The 15,919-nt window shown below is 56.3% G+C and overlaps 1 pseudogene; it reads left to right on the top strand.

The window, feature by feature from the left end:
* LOC138101859 (uncharacterized) overlaps window positions 1–15,919 on the top strand; it is a 678,931-nt pseudogene that overhangs the window by 416,570 nt on the left and 246,442 nt on the right.

Genomic DNA, 15,919 nt, shown 5'->3' with positions numbered 1-15,919 from the left:
AGGATGGCTGGAAGGGTCGAGGGGATGGGCCAGCATCAGCAGCACACAGAACTGCAGCAGCCAGGAGAAGCCCTGGCTGGCCATGGTGCTCTGTGGGATGAGCCGCCACCTCCACGCTGGCTCTGGCCGTGGCTCCGTGCCGAGTGCTGCCCGGACTCTGGGAATGGCGACGGGCTGGGGACAGCTGACAGCCACCACACTGTCCCCAGAGCCTGTGATGTCACAGAATCACTGAATGCATTGGCTTGGAAGAGCCTTGGGAGATCATCGAGTCCAACCTCTGCCCCATCCCCACCACGGCAACCAGGAGAGCCCTGAGTGCCACACCCAGGCTTTCCTTAAGCACCTCCCCAATGGTGCCTCCACCCCCACCTGGCCAGCCCATTCCAATATCTAATGCCCCTTTCTGGGCAAAAGTTCTTCCTAATGCCCAACCCAAATGTCCCTTGGTGCAGCACAAAGCCCCTGTTGGCATCTGCTCTCTCTCTTGTCCTTGCCCAGCTCTGACAAGGCTGGTGCTGCCTTGTTGGTCCCTTGCCTGAGGGCGGGAGGCTGTGCCAGGGAGTGCTGCTCCACTGAGGCCATTCCAAGGGGCTGCTTTCCTTCTGCTTTGCAGATTTGCATTGAAGAAGAAAGCATCGGTTCAGCAAAGAAGGACTTACTGGGACAGACAATTTGTACAAGAATAAAGGTCAGTAAAGAGGCCAGGAAAAAGACAAAGAATGGAAAAGAGAATGTGGATACAAAATTGCTGCTAGCAAGAATTTTCTTGCTATTTTCTAAATCCGTGAGAGACTTTTCTCTCTCACAGAAGATAGCAGCAGAGTTCTATAAACAATGAAACACGTGCAACCTTGAGAAGCTTTGTTTATAGTACAGTAGAAAAATATTTTGACAGTGGATGTTTTAGGATTTTAGCCAACCACCAAGGGGTGGCTGATCCTTTATCCAGTTAGACTATGAAGAAAAAAGGCTATAAAAGAGTTTGTAAAATAATTAAATCAATCAATCTTGCTGCATATTTATGCCTGCTGGCTCTTCTCTCCTCCTCCCTACGGGTGCAGGACACGGTAATATTTTACGGCATTTAATAAGAGAAGAGGATTCATAAGTGTCTGAAGTACAGGGTTCTGGAAGAGCTTTTCAGTCAGCAGCACCTCGAGTTTTAAGATGGAGTTGGAGCAGTGCCTGAAGCTCTTCCCACACTTGGGGCACTCGCAGGGATTCCCTTACTGGTGCCTCTGCTGGTGTTTCCTCAAGGACGAGCTCCAGGAGAAGCTCTTCCCACACTCGGGGCACTCTAAGGCCTCTCCCTGGTGTGGATGCGCTGGTGGCTGGTGAGTTGGGAGCCCCCCTTGAAGCTCTTCCCACAGTCTGTGCAGCGGAAGGGCCTCTCCCCTGTGTGTGTTTGCTGATGTACAATGAGATAGGAGATCCACTGAAACATCTTCCCACACTCAGGACACTCAAAGGGCCCTCCCCTGGCGTGCATCTCCTGGTGGCAGGTCAGGCTGGAGCTCTGGCAGAAGCTCTTCCCACACTGCAAGCACTTGTAGGGCCATTCCCCAGTGTGGATCCTATAGTGGCGGATCAGGCTGGAGCTGTGGCTGAAGCTCTTCCCACATTCCAAGCACTTGTAGGGCCATCCCCCTGTGTGTATCTGGTGGTGGATGAAGAGGCGGGAGGTGTGGCTGAAGCTCTTCCCACATTCCAAGCACTTATAGGGCTTCTCCCCAGTGTGAAGCTGCTCACGGACCACCAGGTTGGACCTCTGGATGAAGCAGAGGGGGGGCCTCTTCTCCTCAGAGCACCCTGGGCTGGCTTTGGAGCCCCTCCTTGTGGGGGATCCCTTTGGCTTTTCCTCCCCATGTGATTCCTGTGCCATTGAGCCACTCAAAGCAGCCTCTTCCATGAAGTTCTGCCATGGGGATTTGTCCTCCCTGGTCTCCATCTGCAGCTCAGTGCCTGGGGGAGCAAGGACAAGGAGAAGAAGGGACAAGAAGAGGAAGGAACAAGGAAAGAGGAAGGAAAGAACAAGGAGAGGAAGAAGGGTAGAGAAGGAAGAAGGAGAGGAAGGGACAAGAAGAAAAAAGGGAGAATGAAGATGAAGGAACAAGGAAAAGGAAGGAACAAGAAGAAAAAGAAACAAGAAGGAACAAGTAGAAAGAGGGGAAGGAAGGAAGCAAGCAAGCAAGGAAAAGGAACAAGGAGAAGAAAGACAAGGAGAGGATGGGATTTGCCTCTGTGCCACAGGGAAGGGGAAGGAGATCCCCCCAGTCCGTCCCCGGCAGGACGGCGTCGGCAGCGGGGCTGTCCTGCAGCCGGGGGCGATGCTGGGCTGGGAGATGGAGCAGGAGAGAAGGGAAAGGGGCACTGACTTCCTCCTCACCTGCCTGGGGCTCCCGGGGCATCGTCCTCTTCTTCACAGCCTCCTCCTCCTCCTCCATTCAGCCAAGGTTTGGGAATGAGAAGTCCTGTTTTGGAGGGAAAAACAAGGGGTGAGCGCATTGGCTTGGGGGTTCCTCCTGCCCAAGTCCATCTCTAGGAGTCACCACATATCTTGTGTCCATGAAAAACTCTGAAACATCAAGACTCAGAGGAAAATATCCCTCACTGAGGTTCCCCCTCTCTGGTCTCTCCACTATGGGGTTCTGGGGGTCCCCCTTGTCCTGGATGCTGCGGGCCCTGCATATACTGAAGGTCTCTCCTCTGCAGGGTCTCTGCCCGCTCCAGACTTCCAGGGAATCCCAGGGGTGCCTCCTCTTTGGTCTGCCTATTTTGGGGTTCTGGGAGTCCCCCTTCTCTGGGCTGCTGAGGGTCCCACGGGTCCCCCTCTCAGGGGCTGCACTAAGGGATGCCGAGGGTTTTGGGGTCCCAGGGGTCCCTCCTCCCCTGGCTCTCTGCTTCGGGGTGCCGGGGGTCCCCCCTCTCTGGGGTCCCCATTTTGGGGTCCCAGGGGTTCCCCCTCTCCAGGCTCATCCCTTCTCGGGGCTGCCCCTTCTCCAAGCTCACCCCACTCCCGGCTGCCGGGGTCCCCCCTCTCCAGGCCCCCATTTCAGGGTCCGGGACTCCCGGGGCTCCCCGCTTTTCTCTCTCCCCCCTCTCAAGGCTCCTCCCCTCCCCCCCAGCGCCGGTACCGGGCGATCGCCACGTGGCTCCCGGGACCCCGCACCCGCCACCCACCGCCGGGGCTCTGCCGGCAGCCGCCACCGCGACATCCCCAAAAAACACCTCCCGGGGACCCCGCAGTATCCACCCAAAGGGCATTTCGGGGCAGCTTTGGAGTCCTGCAAGATCCAAACCTCGCTGCACCCGCCCCGTCCCGAAGAAAAGGATCAGGGAGCCCCAAGGTACTTCGGCTGAGCTCCAAATATCCCTCCCCCCTTCAAAAGAAACCCTCCCAGGACCGCCCACGATATCCGGAGCGAGGTCCCCCTTCCCGGTCACCTGCGGGATGCGGGGGCAGCGATGCTCCCGGCGGGAAGGGGCTGCAGATCCAGAGAGCGCTGGACGCACGCGGCGCCTCCTCTCGCTGCTCCCCTTCCTGCTCCCGCTCCTCCTCTGTCCCTCCTCTTCCTCCCGCTCCTCCTCCTCCTCCTTCCCCCCGGCTGCTGGCGAGGAGCTCTCGGGTGAGCGGGGCGGGGACGGGACACGGTGGGAAAGGGGTGGGTCACCCCCAAACCGAGCTGGGGGGAGCTGGGGTTCGGGGGACGGTGGGAAAGGGGTGGGAGAGGGCGGATGAGGGGAGGTGGGACAGCGGGAAGGGGGTTCCCAGTGAGGGTCTCCCAGTTAACGCCAGGACCCCCAAATCCCGTCCCTGTCCTCCCAGCCCCTCCCGGCGCTGTGGGGGCCGGGCCGCGCCCCAGTGCCGGCTCCCGGGAGCCCGAGCGAGCCGCCTGCCCGGCATCGAAGCTCTGGGCGCGGAGCTGAGCGGGCGCCGTGCAGGGAGCGTCTCTGCGCTGCGGGCTCTGTGCCTGAGCGCTGCCCCGCGCCGAGCCCCAGAGGCGCGGCTGCTCCGCTTCCTGCGCCGCTGCTCCCTGCGCAGGGGAGGCCGCGGAGCGCCGCGAGAGGGAGCGGCTGATGGAAGGGCTGCAAAAGCTGAGAAGGCTTTGGAGCCACTGGGGAGGCTGTGGGGGTGCTGAGGCTCTGGCGGGGCTGAGGGCACGCTGGCAGTGACTCAGTGTTGCCTTTGCTTCCTAGATCTCCGTCTGCTCGACGTTTCCAGTGAATCATTTAAAAAAACCCGGTATTCACGGACAGAAACTCTCTAACTAATTAAAGTTAGAAAGTGGTGCGTTTATTACGCCGGCAGGCGGCACGGGAGCCGCCTCCTAGAGACGTGCCAGCTGCTTCCACGGTTATTTGCCCTCTATTTATTTCACAAAGTGTTAGATATTAATCCTATACATATCTCCAGCACCTCCCATTCCCCACTTCCTATTAAAATGCGGTTATTAGTCCTTTGCGCGTGCGCAATTCTTTTCTTGATTTGGGTCGGTGGTCTTGATTTGAGTCAGTGGTCTTGAAAGATGAAGTCGGGGATCTCTTCGTCACCATGAACTTTCTACCTTCTATTGTGGGCAAGCCTCGGGAAGCCTTCTGGAGACGGTCCATACCTCCTGCCTGTATTTGATCCTGCAATCTAGGTGCTGGCTATAATTCTATCCGCTTCTTTTGCCCTTATGGCAGTTCATTTCCTATAAGCAAAGTTGCAGACAGGTACATAGTGGTGAATAGCACTATACTTCTTGGCTAAATTTCTAACTCTTCGTTGACTTGTCTTTTGGTTCAGTCAGTACAAATTGCTTCTAACTCCCAGCTAACGTTTAACTCTTCATAATCTTGACTCACTGCTGGTCTTGCTTTTGTCTTCCTTATGATTTTATCTTTTGCATTAAATGCTTGTGAAGTGCCCCCGCTGTCCCTTGTGTCCCCTGGGCACCGACAGCCCCGGCCCTTGCCCTGCTCCCCCTCCCACGTTCCATCCCGGCTGGCGGAGCCTTGGAGCTGCCGTGGGGCTGCCCCGGGGGCTGCGGCCCGAGCCGGGGCCCCTTCCCAGTGCTCCCAGTCTGCCCATCCCGCCTGGAGCAGCCAGCGAGGGCTTCAGCTGGGGCGGCAGAGAGGCGCTGCTGGGGGGTCCCACCTCCGCTTGGCTTGGGTTGTTCTTCCCAAGCTGGGTATAAACGACTTTGGGAGTTTTGTGCCACAAATCTCTCCCCTCGTGCACTCAGCCAAAGGGGTTTCGGGCGGTTTTCCCTTTTTCGGGGAAATCAAAGCCATGCACTGATGCTCCGAATTAGGGGCGGGAGTCGGGAGGCTGCAGGGCTTCCCAAGGAGCCGGAGGCAGCCAACACGCAGGGCTGGGCAAGTCGGGCCGGGAGCAGCGGAGAGCTTTGTTTCCCTTCTCAGCTGAATGGCAACTCGGGGGAATGCATGTCCCCCTTAATGTGCACCCCCACTTTGTAAAACGTCCTATATTCATGGCTCTGTTAAGGCTTTGTTCTTCTGGAAGTTCAGGAATTTAGCAGGACCATGGCTGAGCAGCAGTTGGTGTCAATTAGTAACATCTTCTCAAATTTATGGTTTCTCTCGTTACTTCCTTATCTCCAAGTCCCGGGCCCTATCTCCAGTGGGATTCACAGCATCTGTTTGTAAAGACACGTTCAATTTCTTCTCTTTTAATCCCACCTCTTCTTCTTTTCTCAGTACTTCTCTTTTCAAACTTTAAAAATGCCTCAATCTGTTCTTCCTGGGCTTTCTTTGGTTTTGGGATTATTCTCAGTGACCTCATTCTGTGTCCTTTTGTAGCCGTTTCTGGGTCAGGAGGCCTGGCTGCCACCTGCATGCCCTTGATCCCCTGCTGAATGAGCTGCACTGAGCAAGGTGTGGTGCATGGTAAAAAGATGAGAGTTGCTGTAGCACCTGAGGGGAGAAACAGCATCGGTTTAACCCATGGTCTGCCAGGGAACCAGGAAAACGTGTCCCATTCCCATCCTTTCCACATTTGGAGCGGTACATGAGCTGCTTTCTTCTTTCCTTTGTTCTCTGTTTCCCCACTTTTCCTTGGCCATCTCTTTGCCAAGAGCACTTTGAGTCCTTTAATTTTCCACAACCTCCTGCTCCTCCCGCTGAAAGAGAATCTGATGCCATCCCAGGGTGAAATGTGGCGTTGCTCATGGGAGTGGATTGGTGGGTGAGAAGGTCAGGAGCTGGAGCTGTGTGCTTGGTTATGATTTGGAGGACAGCTTGTAATCTAATGATGCATTGAAATGATCACTGGGTTCTCTGGCACCTGGTATGAATTTGTTTGGGTTCCCAGGGGCTGCTCCATGGTGTTGTAGGATTTGTTCTGGTGGCCGTTCATATTTTCCCCATTTTTGGGTGCTCCCAGAAATGCCAGGGATGCATCAGTTGACCTCTTTTCTCTGATTAAATCATCACATCCTTGGATTCCCAAGTGATTTCGCTGGCCTTGTGGCAGCAAAAGCAGCCCAGTGGTCAAACCCACCCTGTATAACCCAGACAGTGCCAGCAGATGTTGGAGTGGGGAGAGGGATGATTCCCCCCCGCTTTTGTGAGTGAAGTTCTCCCAACATTCTCCGTTTGCTGTTTTCCTTTGCAGCTTCAGGGATTTCTGTTGCAGAGTCCGAGATGCTCAGTGTGGGCTCTGCCTTTAGCGATGCAAATTCCGTCTGTGCAGGGAGGCAGAGCTTGGGGTGAGGGGCAGAGGGAATCAGCCCAATTCCTCTGGCAGGCAAGGAGAGCCTGGGACATTGTGCACACTTCCCCCAGCAGAGATAATTTGCATTTCTAAAGCTCCTCTGCTGGCTGCCCGGAAGGAAACTTCTCCTCCAGGGCAGCCATCAGGTGACTCACCTATGGGCCCCCCCAAAAGCGGCTTTTTTTCCCTTTTTTTTTTTTTTTCATATTTTTAAACTGTTTATGAGGGAAAGGGTCAGTTTTAAAGCTCTTCCGGTTTTGCAAAATGCAACCTACAGGTGAATATTGAAAAACCCATTCCAAAATTCTGCCATCACTAACAGCCACGTACACACATACACAAAAAAGCCCCAAAGCAATAAAGATTTTTGCTACTTCTTGTCCTAAGACTAAAAATTGACTCTCACACCTTTGGCCCAAATCCAACTGACAATGTCAAAGTAGGATTATTAAGAAAACGCCTTCTAATTATGTAATCTTGTCACCAAAACTGGGGGGGGGGAACAAAAACTCTCCAACAACCTTTTTAGTGTTAGAGGATCAAGGCTGAAGAAAATGAATGCAGAAGCTAAATTTTTAGCAATATAATATTGAACATTTATTAGTAGAACAAAGGCAAATCACAGCCTGGGGCGCTTGGCAATGTTGCCAGAGGCGCCCTCCATTCATTTTACTGTGGACTTAAGTACTCTCCTGAACTGTTACATATTCATTAACCCAGAAAGGAATTTACACTTCCCTCCTCTTTCCCCTCTCCCGTTTCTGCCCCTTCCCCCAGCAGGACACCGCCTCAGTCCTCTGGATCGCTTCAGAACTGCAGACAGGCCCCCTCTCTCCGGTGCCTCCGCAGTCTCCAGCCTCATTTGCAGCTGCCAGTTCCCTTGGGCGGTGTGAGCTCTGATGAGGTAACAATCTTCCTGGGATGCATGCGGTTTATCTTCTTTGTTTCTCTAAGATGTCTTGGTTCCTGGCTCTGTAGTTTCTCAGCTCAAAAGGCATTTATTACCATGTGTTTATTAATACATTTCTTAACATATTACAACTATTTCAAAGTTACAATTTACCTTAATCTCGTTTCTACTTAACTACATTTTACTGTAACACTATTTCTACACAATCCATTATCACTTCTAAATGTTTGAATCATATATGTGAAAGACAACATTTATCATTCACACATTTATCACAACAGGGTGAGGAATTCCAAACATGGATTCCAGGGGAGATAATTGACTATCTGCCCTGGGTCTGGCTCTTCTTCTTGCCAAAGACAATGGCAGCAGCCGTACCCGTGGCATCTTGGTTTCTCTCAGCAGTTTCAGAAGGTGTTTCTTTATTTCCGCATTCATTCTTTCTACCCGACCTGAACTCTGGGGTGCCAGGGCGTTTGGAGGTCCCACTGTGTTCCTAAAGCAGCCAGAACGGCCTGAAGGATCTTTCCTGTAAAATGAGTTCCCCTGTCTGAGTCTATTGCTTCCACAATCCCATATCTTGGAATTGTTTGTTCCAAACATGCCTTAAGAACTGATGCAGGGATTGCTGAAGCAGTTGGAAATGCTTCTGCCCCGCTGTGAGCTGCCATGCTGTTAGCAGAAGATATTGAAGCCTTCCTGCTCAGGGCTTTTCAGTGCCAGGCTCTTCCAGGCACCCCCAGCTCGGCCCTTTGAGCTGAGCATGCGGGGGCTGAGCTGCGCTTTGTCTCCTTCCCTTTCCTTAAGAGCAGCGTGTCTTGTCACTCTTTTCCCTTCTGCTGCCCTTGCAGCCCCATCCCTAAACACCTTTTCTCCCTCAGGCCAGGGAATGTCTGGTAAATCTCTCCTAGGCCGGCTCTGGAGCTCTGTCACTTGACTGCAGCCATGGGTTTCTTGCCAGCCCCGTGTCCAGGGCCGTTCAAACAGGAGGCTGGGTTCAACCCTTGCCCTGTCCTCAACTCTGAATCCTCCTGTTCCATCCAACAAGTTTCATTCTGTAAGAACCCAGCGCTGCTCATCCATTTAGAGGCTCCTTTGGTTAACAAAGCTTTACCTTGATGCCAGGCTTGAACAATGAGAGATTCTGCTGCTGTCAGTTTTCAGGCCTCAGTTCCCATTAAAGCCGGGGCTGCACAATTCTGCAGACAATGAGGCCACTCTCTGGCCACTGGGTGAAACATTTGAGCCCAGGAATTCCTTTGGCATGGCCCTGATTAACATCCACATGCAATTCAAATGGTTTTTCCCTGTGTGGGAGGGCCAGGGCAGGAGGCTCAGTTAATCTGCTTTTGAAGCCTTGAAAATTGTGCTTTCCTTCTGGTGTCCATGATGGGGTTTCTTGCCTGGCAGGAGAGGAGAGTTGTAGGGAGAGATGCCTGGCTCCAGAAGCGCTGCCTTTAGCAGGGACTCAGTAAGAGGCTGTAACCCCTTCCTTGCCTCCCTTGGAACAGGGTATTGCTTTTAGACACCACTTGTCCTGGATGCTTCAGAGGAATTTGGAGAGGCTCCATATCTGATTTTCCCAATTTCCCTGGGGCTGCCCACACTTCTGGGTTCCCTTCAGCAGAGGCCTTCGCAGACATTTGACACCAAGGTCCAGCAGCATTAGCCTCTGTATCTCCTTTGACAATATGAATTTGCATTCCTACTTCAGCCACCAAATCCCTTCCCAGTAAATTACAATCACAATTAGGAGCAAAGAGAAATTGATGCATTTCAAACCCATCCCCCACATCTACTCATAGTGGTTGAATAAAACACCCCTGCTCATCTTTCCCAGTTATTGCCTGAGTAATCAAAGAAATGTTGAGGATAAGATGGTGCTGAAAAGCATCCCTGTCCTCACTTTTTTCTCTTCCTCCTCTTTTCCATCTTCCTTTTCCTTTCTTACCACATAGATTCCTCCTGCTGCTGTTTGCCTTAACCATATTCCTGCACACTCCCTTCAACCAATCCCTTCCCAGCACACCAACACCATCCGTCCCCTGTTGCTGAGACCCCTTCTCGACTTCCCTTTTTACCCGTGCTGGGTGTCCATGTCCTTAATTAGCTCTGGGAGAATGTGCAAACTACCTCAGCATTGTCCCCTTTTGATTAGGAAACGATGTCCATGGCTCTGTTCAGGCTTTGTTGTTGTTCTGGAAGTTGAGGAATTGAGCAGGAGCTTGGCTGAGCAGCAGTGTGTGTCAGTCAGTGCCATTTTGTGGAGCTGCTGGTTTGTGCTGTCACTTGCTTGTGTGCAAGTGCGTGTGGCTGTGTCCGAGCAGATTCAGAGGATGTGTTTGTAAGGAGGCGTTGGTGTTGTTGGTTCGCTGGGGGTGCCCGGTTTTCGGGACATCCCCCCTGGAGCAGGGTGTCCCCCCTTGGTGCAGGCGCGGCCCTCAGGCAGCGCTCAGCCAATCAGAAGGCGCGGCGCTGGTGACTCAGCAGTTGCCAGGCAGAGCCGCAGCGCCCGGCGCTCCCCAGCTGGAGCCCACGTGTGGCCCGGCCTTGGCGCCCCCCGCCAGGGGAATTTGGGGAGGTGGGAGGGGGGGAGCGCCAAGGCCGGGCCGAGCCGTGCTGTGCTGGCAGAAGTGGCTGCGGCGGGGGCCGAGTGCGGGCAGGAGCGGCCGAGAGCCCAGCGCTGCCCCAGCCCGAGCTGCCGCAGCTGCATCGCTGCTCGTGCTGTGCGATCCGAGAGCTCTGGGGGGCAGAGCGAGCCAGGGCTGGGTGCTGGGCCTGGGGGGAGGAGGAGAAAGGCTGGAGGAGCAGGGCTGGAGACCAGAATGGTGAAACGATGGCCGTGGGAGCAGCAGGTGGGATTCTGCAGGAGAAGGAGTAGTGTGAGGAAGAGGAGTGTGAGGAAGAGTAGGGATACAGGAGGAGGAGGAGGAGCAGGAAGAGGAGGCACCGCAAGGTTCCAGCACTCGCTGTATCTGCAGCCTCCCCCCAGCCCCAGGAGTGTTGATCCAGCAGGTGATCAGGGAGGGGGATCCGTAATTTTCCCGTGGGTGAATCTTGGTGTTTCTGAGGTTTCTTGGGCTCCATGTTGGTGCTTTGGGTTTTTTTTGTGGGGGCTGAATGTTTATATTTTGGAGGAGGCTTTCTCTGAATCTTGATGTTTTGGTAGTTTTTGGTCTGTGTCTTAATGTCTGGGGGACTTTTGGGCTGAGTCTCTGTGTTTTTGAGATTTTTACAGACACAAGATGCCTGGTGATGGACCTGGGCAGGAGGGACCCCCAGCCCATGTCGGTCACCCCTTGTTTTTTCCCCAATCCAGGATTTGTCATTCCCAAGGTGTGGCTGGATGGAGGAGGAGGAAAAGCCCCGGAGATGCTCCACGAGGAGGGGCTGCAAACGCAGCCCAGAGAGATCCAAGGAGGAAAGAGCCCCCCTGTGCCAAGAAGGCGGCTGGAGATCCAGGGGGAGCTCGGAGCTGGGGGAGAAGCGTCAGGGTGGGGAGAAGCCCCACAAGTGCTTGGAATGTGGGATGGGCTTCAGGTGGAGCTCCAACCTGATCAGGCACCAGAGGATCCACACTGGGGAGAGGCCCTATGAGTGTGGGGAATGTGGGAAGGGCTTCATCAGCAGCTCCCAGCTGATCCAGCACCAGGTGATCCACACCAGGGAACGGCCCTATGAGTGCTTGCAGTGTGGGAAGAGCTTCGGATGGAGCTCCAGCCTGAGGACACACCAGCTCAGCCACACTGGGGAGAGGCCCTACGAGTGTTCTGAGTGTGGGAAGAGGTTTCCGAGCAGCTCCGATCTCCTCAAACATCAGCGCATTCACACGGATGAGAGGCCCTTCCGCTGCCCCAACTGCGGGAAGGGCTTCAAACGCAACTCCTCCCTCATCAGGCACCGGCGCATCCACACCGGGGAGAGGCCCTACCAGTGTCCCGAGTGTGGGAAGAGCTTCTCCAGCAGCTCAAACTTGACCCAACACCAACGGAGGCACCGCTAAGGGAAGCCCTGCGAGTGTCCCGAGTGCGGGAAGAGCTTCGTGCGCTGCTCCAGCTCCATCCCCCGTGGGAGGATCGGCGTTGGATGATCCCCAGTGACCCCCGTGGGGCAGAGCCCTGGTGACCCCCGTTCCGGGTGATCCGCGCTGGGTAGGGGGAAGGTGTTGGAGAGATTTCTTTGCCTTCTCCTTGTGCTGCTGGGATTTGGTTGGTAATAAATTCCCTCCCTGTGCCCAGGCTGGGTCTGTTGTGCCCGTGCCGGTGCTCGAGGCGGGATCTCTCCCGCTCCTTCTCTCAGCTCCTGGGCCTTTCCTTGTATTTCCTGTCCCTGTGCAGTAGCAGAGGGCAGGGACAGAGCGGTTTTGGTGTCTCCCGGCATCCAGGCAGGGCCAGCCCAGCCCTGGGGGTTGCGAGGGGCATGTGGGGGTCCCCCATTTTCCGGACATCCCTGCTGGAGGAGGGTGTCCCCCCCCTTGCTGCAGCCCCAGCCCTCAGGCAGCGCTCAGCCAAGCAGAGAATGCCCTCAGCTGGGGCCTCGTTTTTGGGCAAAGCTGAGCCCCTGGACATGTCCATCCCCATTTTGGGGTGCAGCTGAGCTCCTGGATACCTGGGTCCCCAGTTTTGGGGCTCTATTTGGCTTGCACAGCCCAGTTTTTGGTAGCAGGGTTTGGTTCAGAGGTGTCTTCTGAGAGAAGGATCTGGAAGCTTCCTCCATGTCTGGCAGAGCCAATTCCTGGCAGCTCCAAAGGTGGAGGTGCCGGATGCAGAGATGCCCCCACAGCCCCTGGAAAGGAGGCAGGAGGGGGAGGGTGTTTTAAGGGTCTTCTTTTCCTTCTCATTCTCCTGCTGTTATTATTTTGGTGTCATCAATTTAACTGATACAGGGAGAAGGGTGGAAAAGAGGAAGTCCGAGCACGGGCAGGAGGGTCCCGTGGCGGCCGTGGGGCACAGGGGGTGCGGAGCGGGGATCCGGGGTGGCTCCCGGAGCTCTGGGCGTGCTGGGGGCTGCAGGGGGGCACCCCCTGAGCTGTGTCCCACACACACAGGGGTGTTCCAGGGGATGATGAAGTCCGAGTGTCACTTCATTAAGGGCACCGAGCGGGTGCGGTTGGTGCAGAGGAGCATCTGACAGCGGGAGCAGCAACTGCACTCGCCAGCGATGTGGGGCTGTTTGTGGGGGACAGCCCGGGTGGGGAGAAACAGGCGCAGTGCTGGAACAGCCATCCAGCCAGACTGGGGTACAAACGGGCTCTGGCGGACAGGCTCTGCCGGCACCACCGCGACATCGTTGCCCCGTTGCTCGCGGCCCGCAGAGGTGCAGAACGTCGGGCAGAGCGAGTCCCCTCGGGCCCTGCCCTGGGGATGAGCCTGGAGCCCCTCAGCCCCCCTGGTGCCCATCCCCGGGGCCTCTTGTCCTTCCAGGTTCCCCTGAGCTCTCCCAGTCCATCCCAGTCCCTCCCAGTCCATCCAAGTCTCTCCCAGTGCCCCCGCGCGTGTCCATCCTAGCCCTGCGTGGCGCTGACGCCCCTCAGCCAATCAGAGCGCGTCTCTCTTATGACTCATCAGTTGCCAGGCAGACCCGCAGCGCCGAGTGCCCCGTGCTGGACTCGGCCTCCCAGTGCCGCGCGCTCCATTCCCAGTCGCTCCCAGTGCCCTCCCAGTGCCTCCCCAGTGCCCTCAATCCATTCCCCTCTCACGAGGGCAGCTCACTTCTCTCAGAACACCCCAACCCGAAGCTGTCTGTGCTTCTAGGCCGATCTCTTGTCCTGTTTTTCGGTGTTGGGCATTCCATCAAGAGCCACCCTTCTTTTTAACCTTGGCAAAGGGGCTGGGAGAGGGTTTGGGGGATCCTCGCAGGGCAGGGAGCAACTGGGATGGAGTTTGTGGAGTCCTGGAGGGGATGAGACTGGGTTTGGCATGTGCTGGAAGGTTTAACGGCGTTCTGGACAGATTGTGGACGAAAAAAAGAGGGGTTTAGGGGGTCCTGATGGCCCTCTGGGGGGTTTTTGAGAGGTCCTGACCCCTGTGGACCCCCAGAGATGCCAGCGGACACTGCCCGCAGCAAGATTCTGACAGGGATCGGGGACTTCGTGTTGGGCTTCATCTTCCTGGCGCTGGGGCTCGGCTTTCACTTGCTCGAGAAGGTGACGGGGGATCCCGGGAATCGCATCCCCCCTCCCCCAGAGCGTGTGTGCCCCCCCTGGCCCCCCAGCCCGGTGTCAGCCCCTTTGCTCTGCCCACAGAACTCCTGAGCCGCCGGCGGTCGCAGCCCCTCCCCGTGGCCTCGGGCCCGGCCGGGACCCCCCGCTCCATCCCCGCGCTGATTTTGGGGGGGTCGTGTGTCCCCCCAGCCCTGCTGTCACTCTGCCCCCACCCGGCTGCTCCCAGTGTTCCCAGTAAGGCCCGGTCCCGTTCATTGGGGGCACTGGGGAGGGACTCTGGGGAACCCCACAGGGGGGCCGAGACTGGGGGGGCAGAACCGGCCCTGGGATGGATTGGGAATGGGGACCCCCGTGTGTCCCCCCCGTGTCACCCTGCTCTGGGTGCTGGGAGCCCCCGGCTGCAGGCGGGGGGGTGGGGTGGGGAGGGGTGGGGGGACGATGGGAAAGGTGTCTGAGAGGGGGATGAGGGATAGGGGCACAGCGGGAAAGGGCTTCCCATGAGAGTCCCTTCGTGTCCCCATCACTTGATCTCTTCAGCTGTTCCCTGGGGCTCTCGGGGGGGCAGAACCTCACAGGGGTGGTCCCCAAACCCCTGTCCCTCCCTGGGGGTCTCATGGGGGGTTCCTCCCCACCCAGCAGCTGGTGCTGAGGCGGCCGTGGGGCAGAGAGGGGTGGGAAAGGGGTGTCCAGGGGGGTCCCTTGAGCTCCCAACCTGCTGAGGGGTGCTGGGGGCTGCTGGAGGGGGGCACCCCCTGACCTGTCTCCCACACAGGTGTGTTCCATTCCTGGGGAAAAGCCCACTGGCACTTCCTTGATGACAACAACCGGGTGAAGTTCATGGACAGGAACATCTACAACTGGGAGCAGTTTGGGCACAGGGGATACCCCAAAATTTGGAGGTGGGATGGAGTTGCTTTGAGGTGGAATTGAGCCGTTTGCAGTGGGATGGAGTCGCTGTGAGGTGCCTTCGATCCCTCTCGGCTTTTGGGGTGCAGAGCTGTGAGGGACTGAAATGTTCCGGGTTAGTGGCTCAAACCATTGGCCACCGGCAGCAGCAGCGGGGCCTTTGCTGGCCGTGGGCACAGGGAGCGCCCGGGGGCACAGGGGGGGAACACCCAGCCCGGAGGGGCCGAGCCGGGCCTGGAGCCAGGGAAGGGCAGAGGCCGATGGGAAGCAGATCCGGCCAGGTGGGACAGGGCTTTGGAGCAGGGCAGCGCCCTCCCTTACACAACTGGCCCAGCTCTGGGAACCCGCCCGGGCCAGGCCCGGGACATGCACACAGAGGCCTGGAGGTTGCCATCCCTTCGCATGGGCCATGCCTGGCTCAGCTGCGCTGCCGGGAGGGGCAGGGCCATGTCTTAGAAGGGGCCATAAACCATCAGAGCCCCCAAAGTGCCCCGGGATCCACAGTGTGACATCGGACACTGCAAAACTCCCCCGGGGGAGGTACCTGGCTGTTCACCCAAACCTGAACCTGTATTAACCCACCGAACTTGGAGTTTCCGGGGCTTCCCCAGCCCCCACGGGATCCAGCCTGGGACCATCACTTACACCAAGGACAGCGACATTGGAACAACCAAATCCAAAAGTTTTGTTCCTGATCCAGGGCTGCTGACTGTGTATCCTTCTACTCTCCTACTTTCTTTGCCCTTATACATTTCCTAAGTGTTACTTTTATGCTTTTAATATTACTGGAGATGGTAACCAAAAGGGCTCCAAACCCCCTTCACACAGCAACCAAACTGCTCTGAAATAAACCCTACAGAGATATATTTATGAACACAGATCTTTCACTGTTGTTTCACTCTAATCTGCCCCAGGGGAGCCATGAACCAGACCCTGGGTTACCCTCGCCTTCAGGGGCGGGGCGGAACAGGAGCCGGACACGGGGGAAGCTTCTGGAAGCTGCTCAAGGAAGCCACCCCTGGAGGCCCCCTATTTCCAAAGCCTGGCCATGCAAACCCAGGACACTGGATCCAAACATGGATCACTCAGACGGGGGGCACCAGGGCTCTGCCTGTCGTGGTTTGACGCAGCTGAGCGTCAAGCACACAAAATCTCCTTTTTTTCATAAGGGGAAATAAGAAAATATTGAGGAAAACTAGAGAGCTGTGAAGCAGAACAG

This window comes from Aphelocoma coerulescens, unplaced genomic scaffold (genome assembly GCF_041296385.1).
Source record: "Aphelocoma coerulescens isolate FSJ_1873_10779 unplaced genomic scaffold, UR_Acoe_1.0 HiC_scaffold_56, whole genome shotgun sequence".
Taxonomy (NCBI): Eukaryota; Metazoa; Chordata; class Aves; order Passeriformes; family Corvidae; genus Aphelocoma; species Aphelocoma coerulescens.
This window is presented reverse-complemented; position numbering and strand designations above follow the sequence as displayed.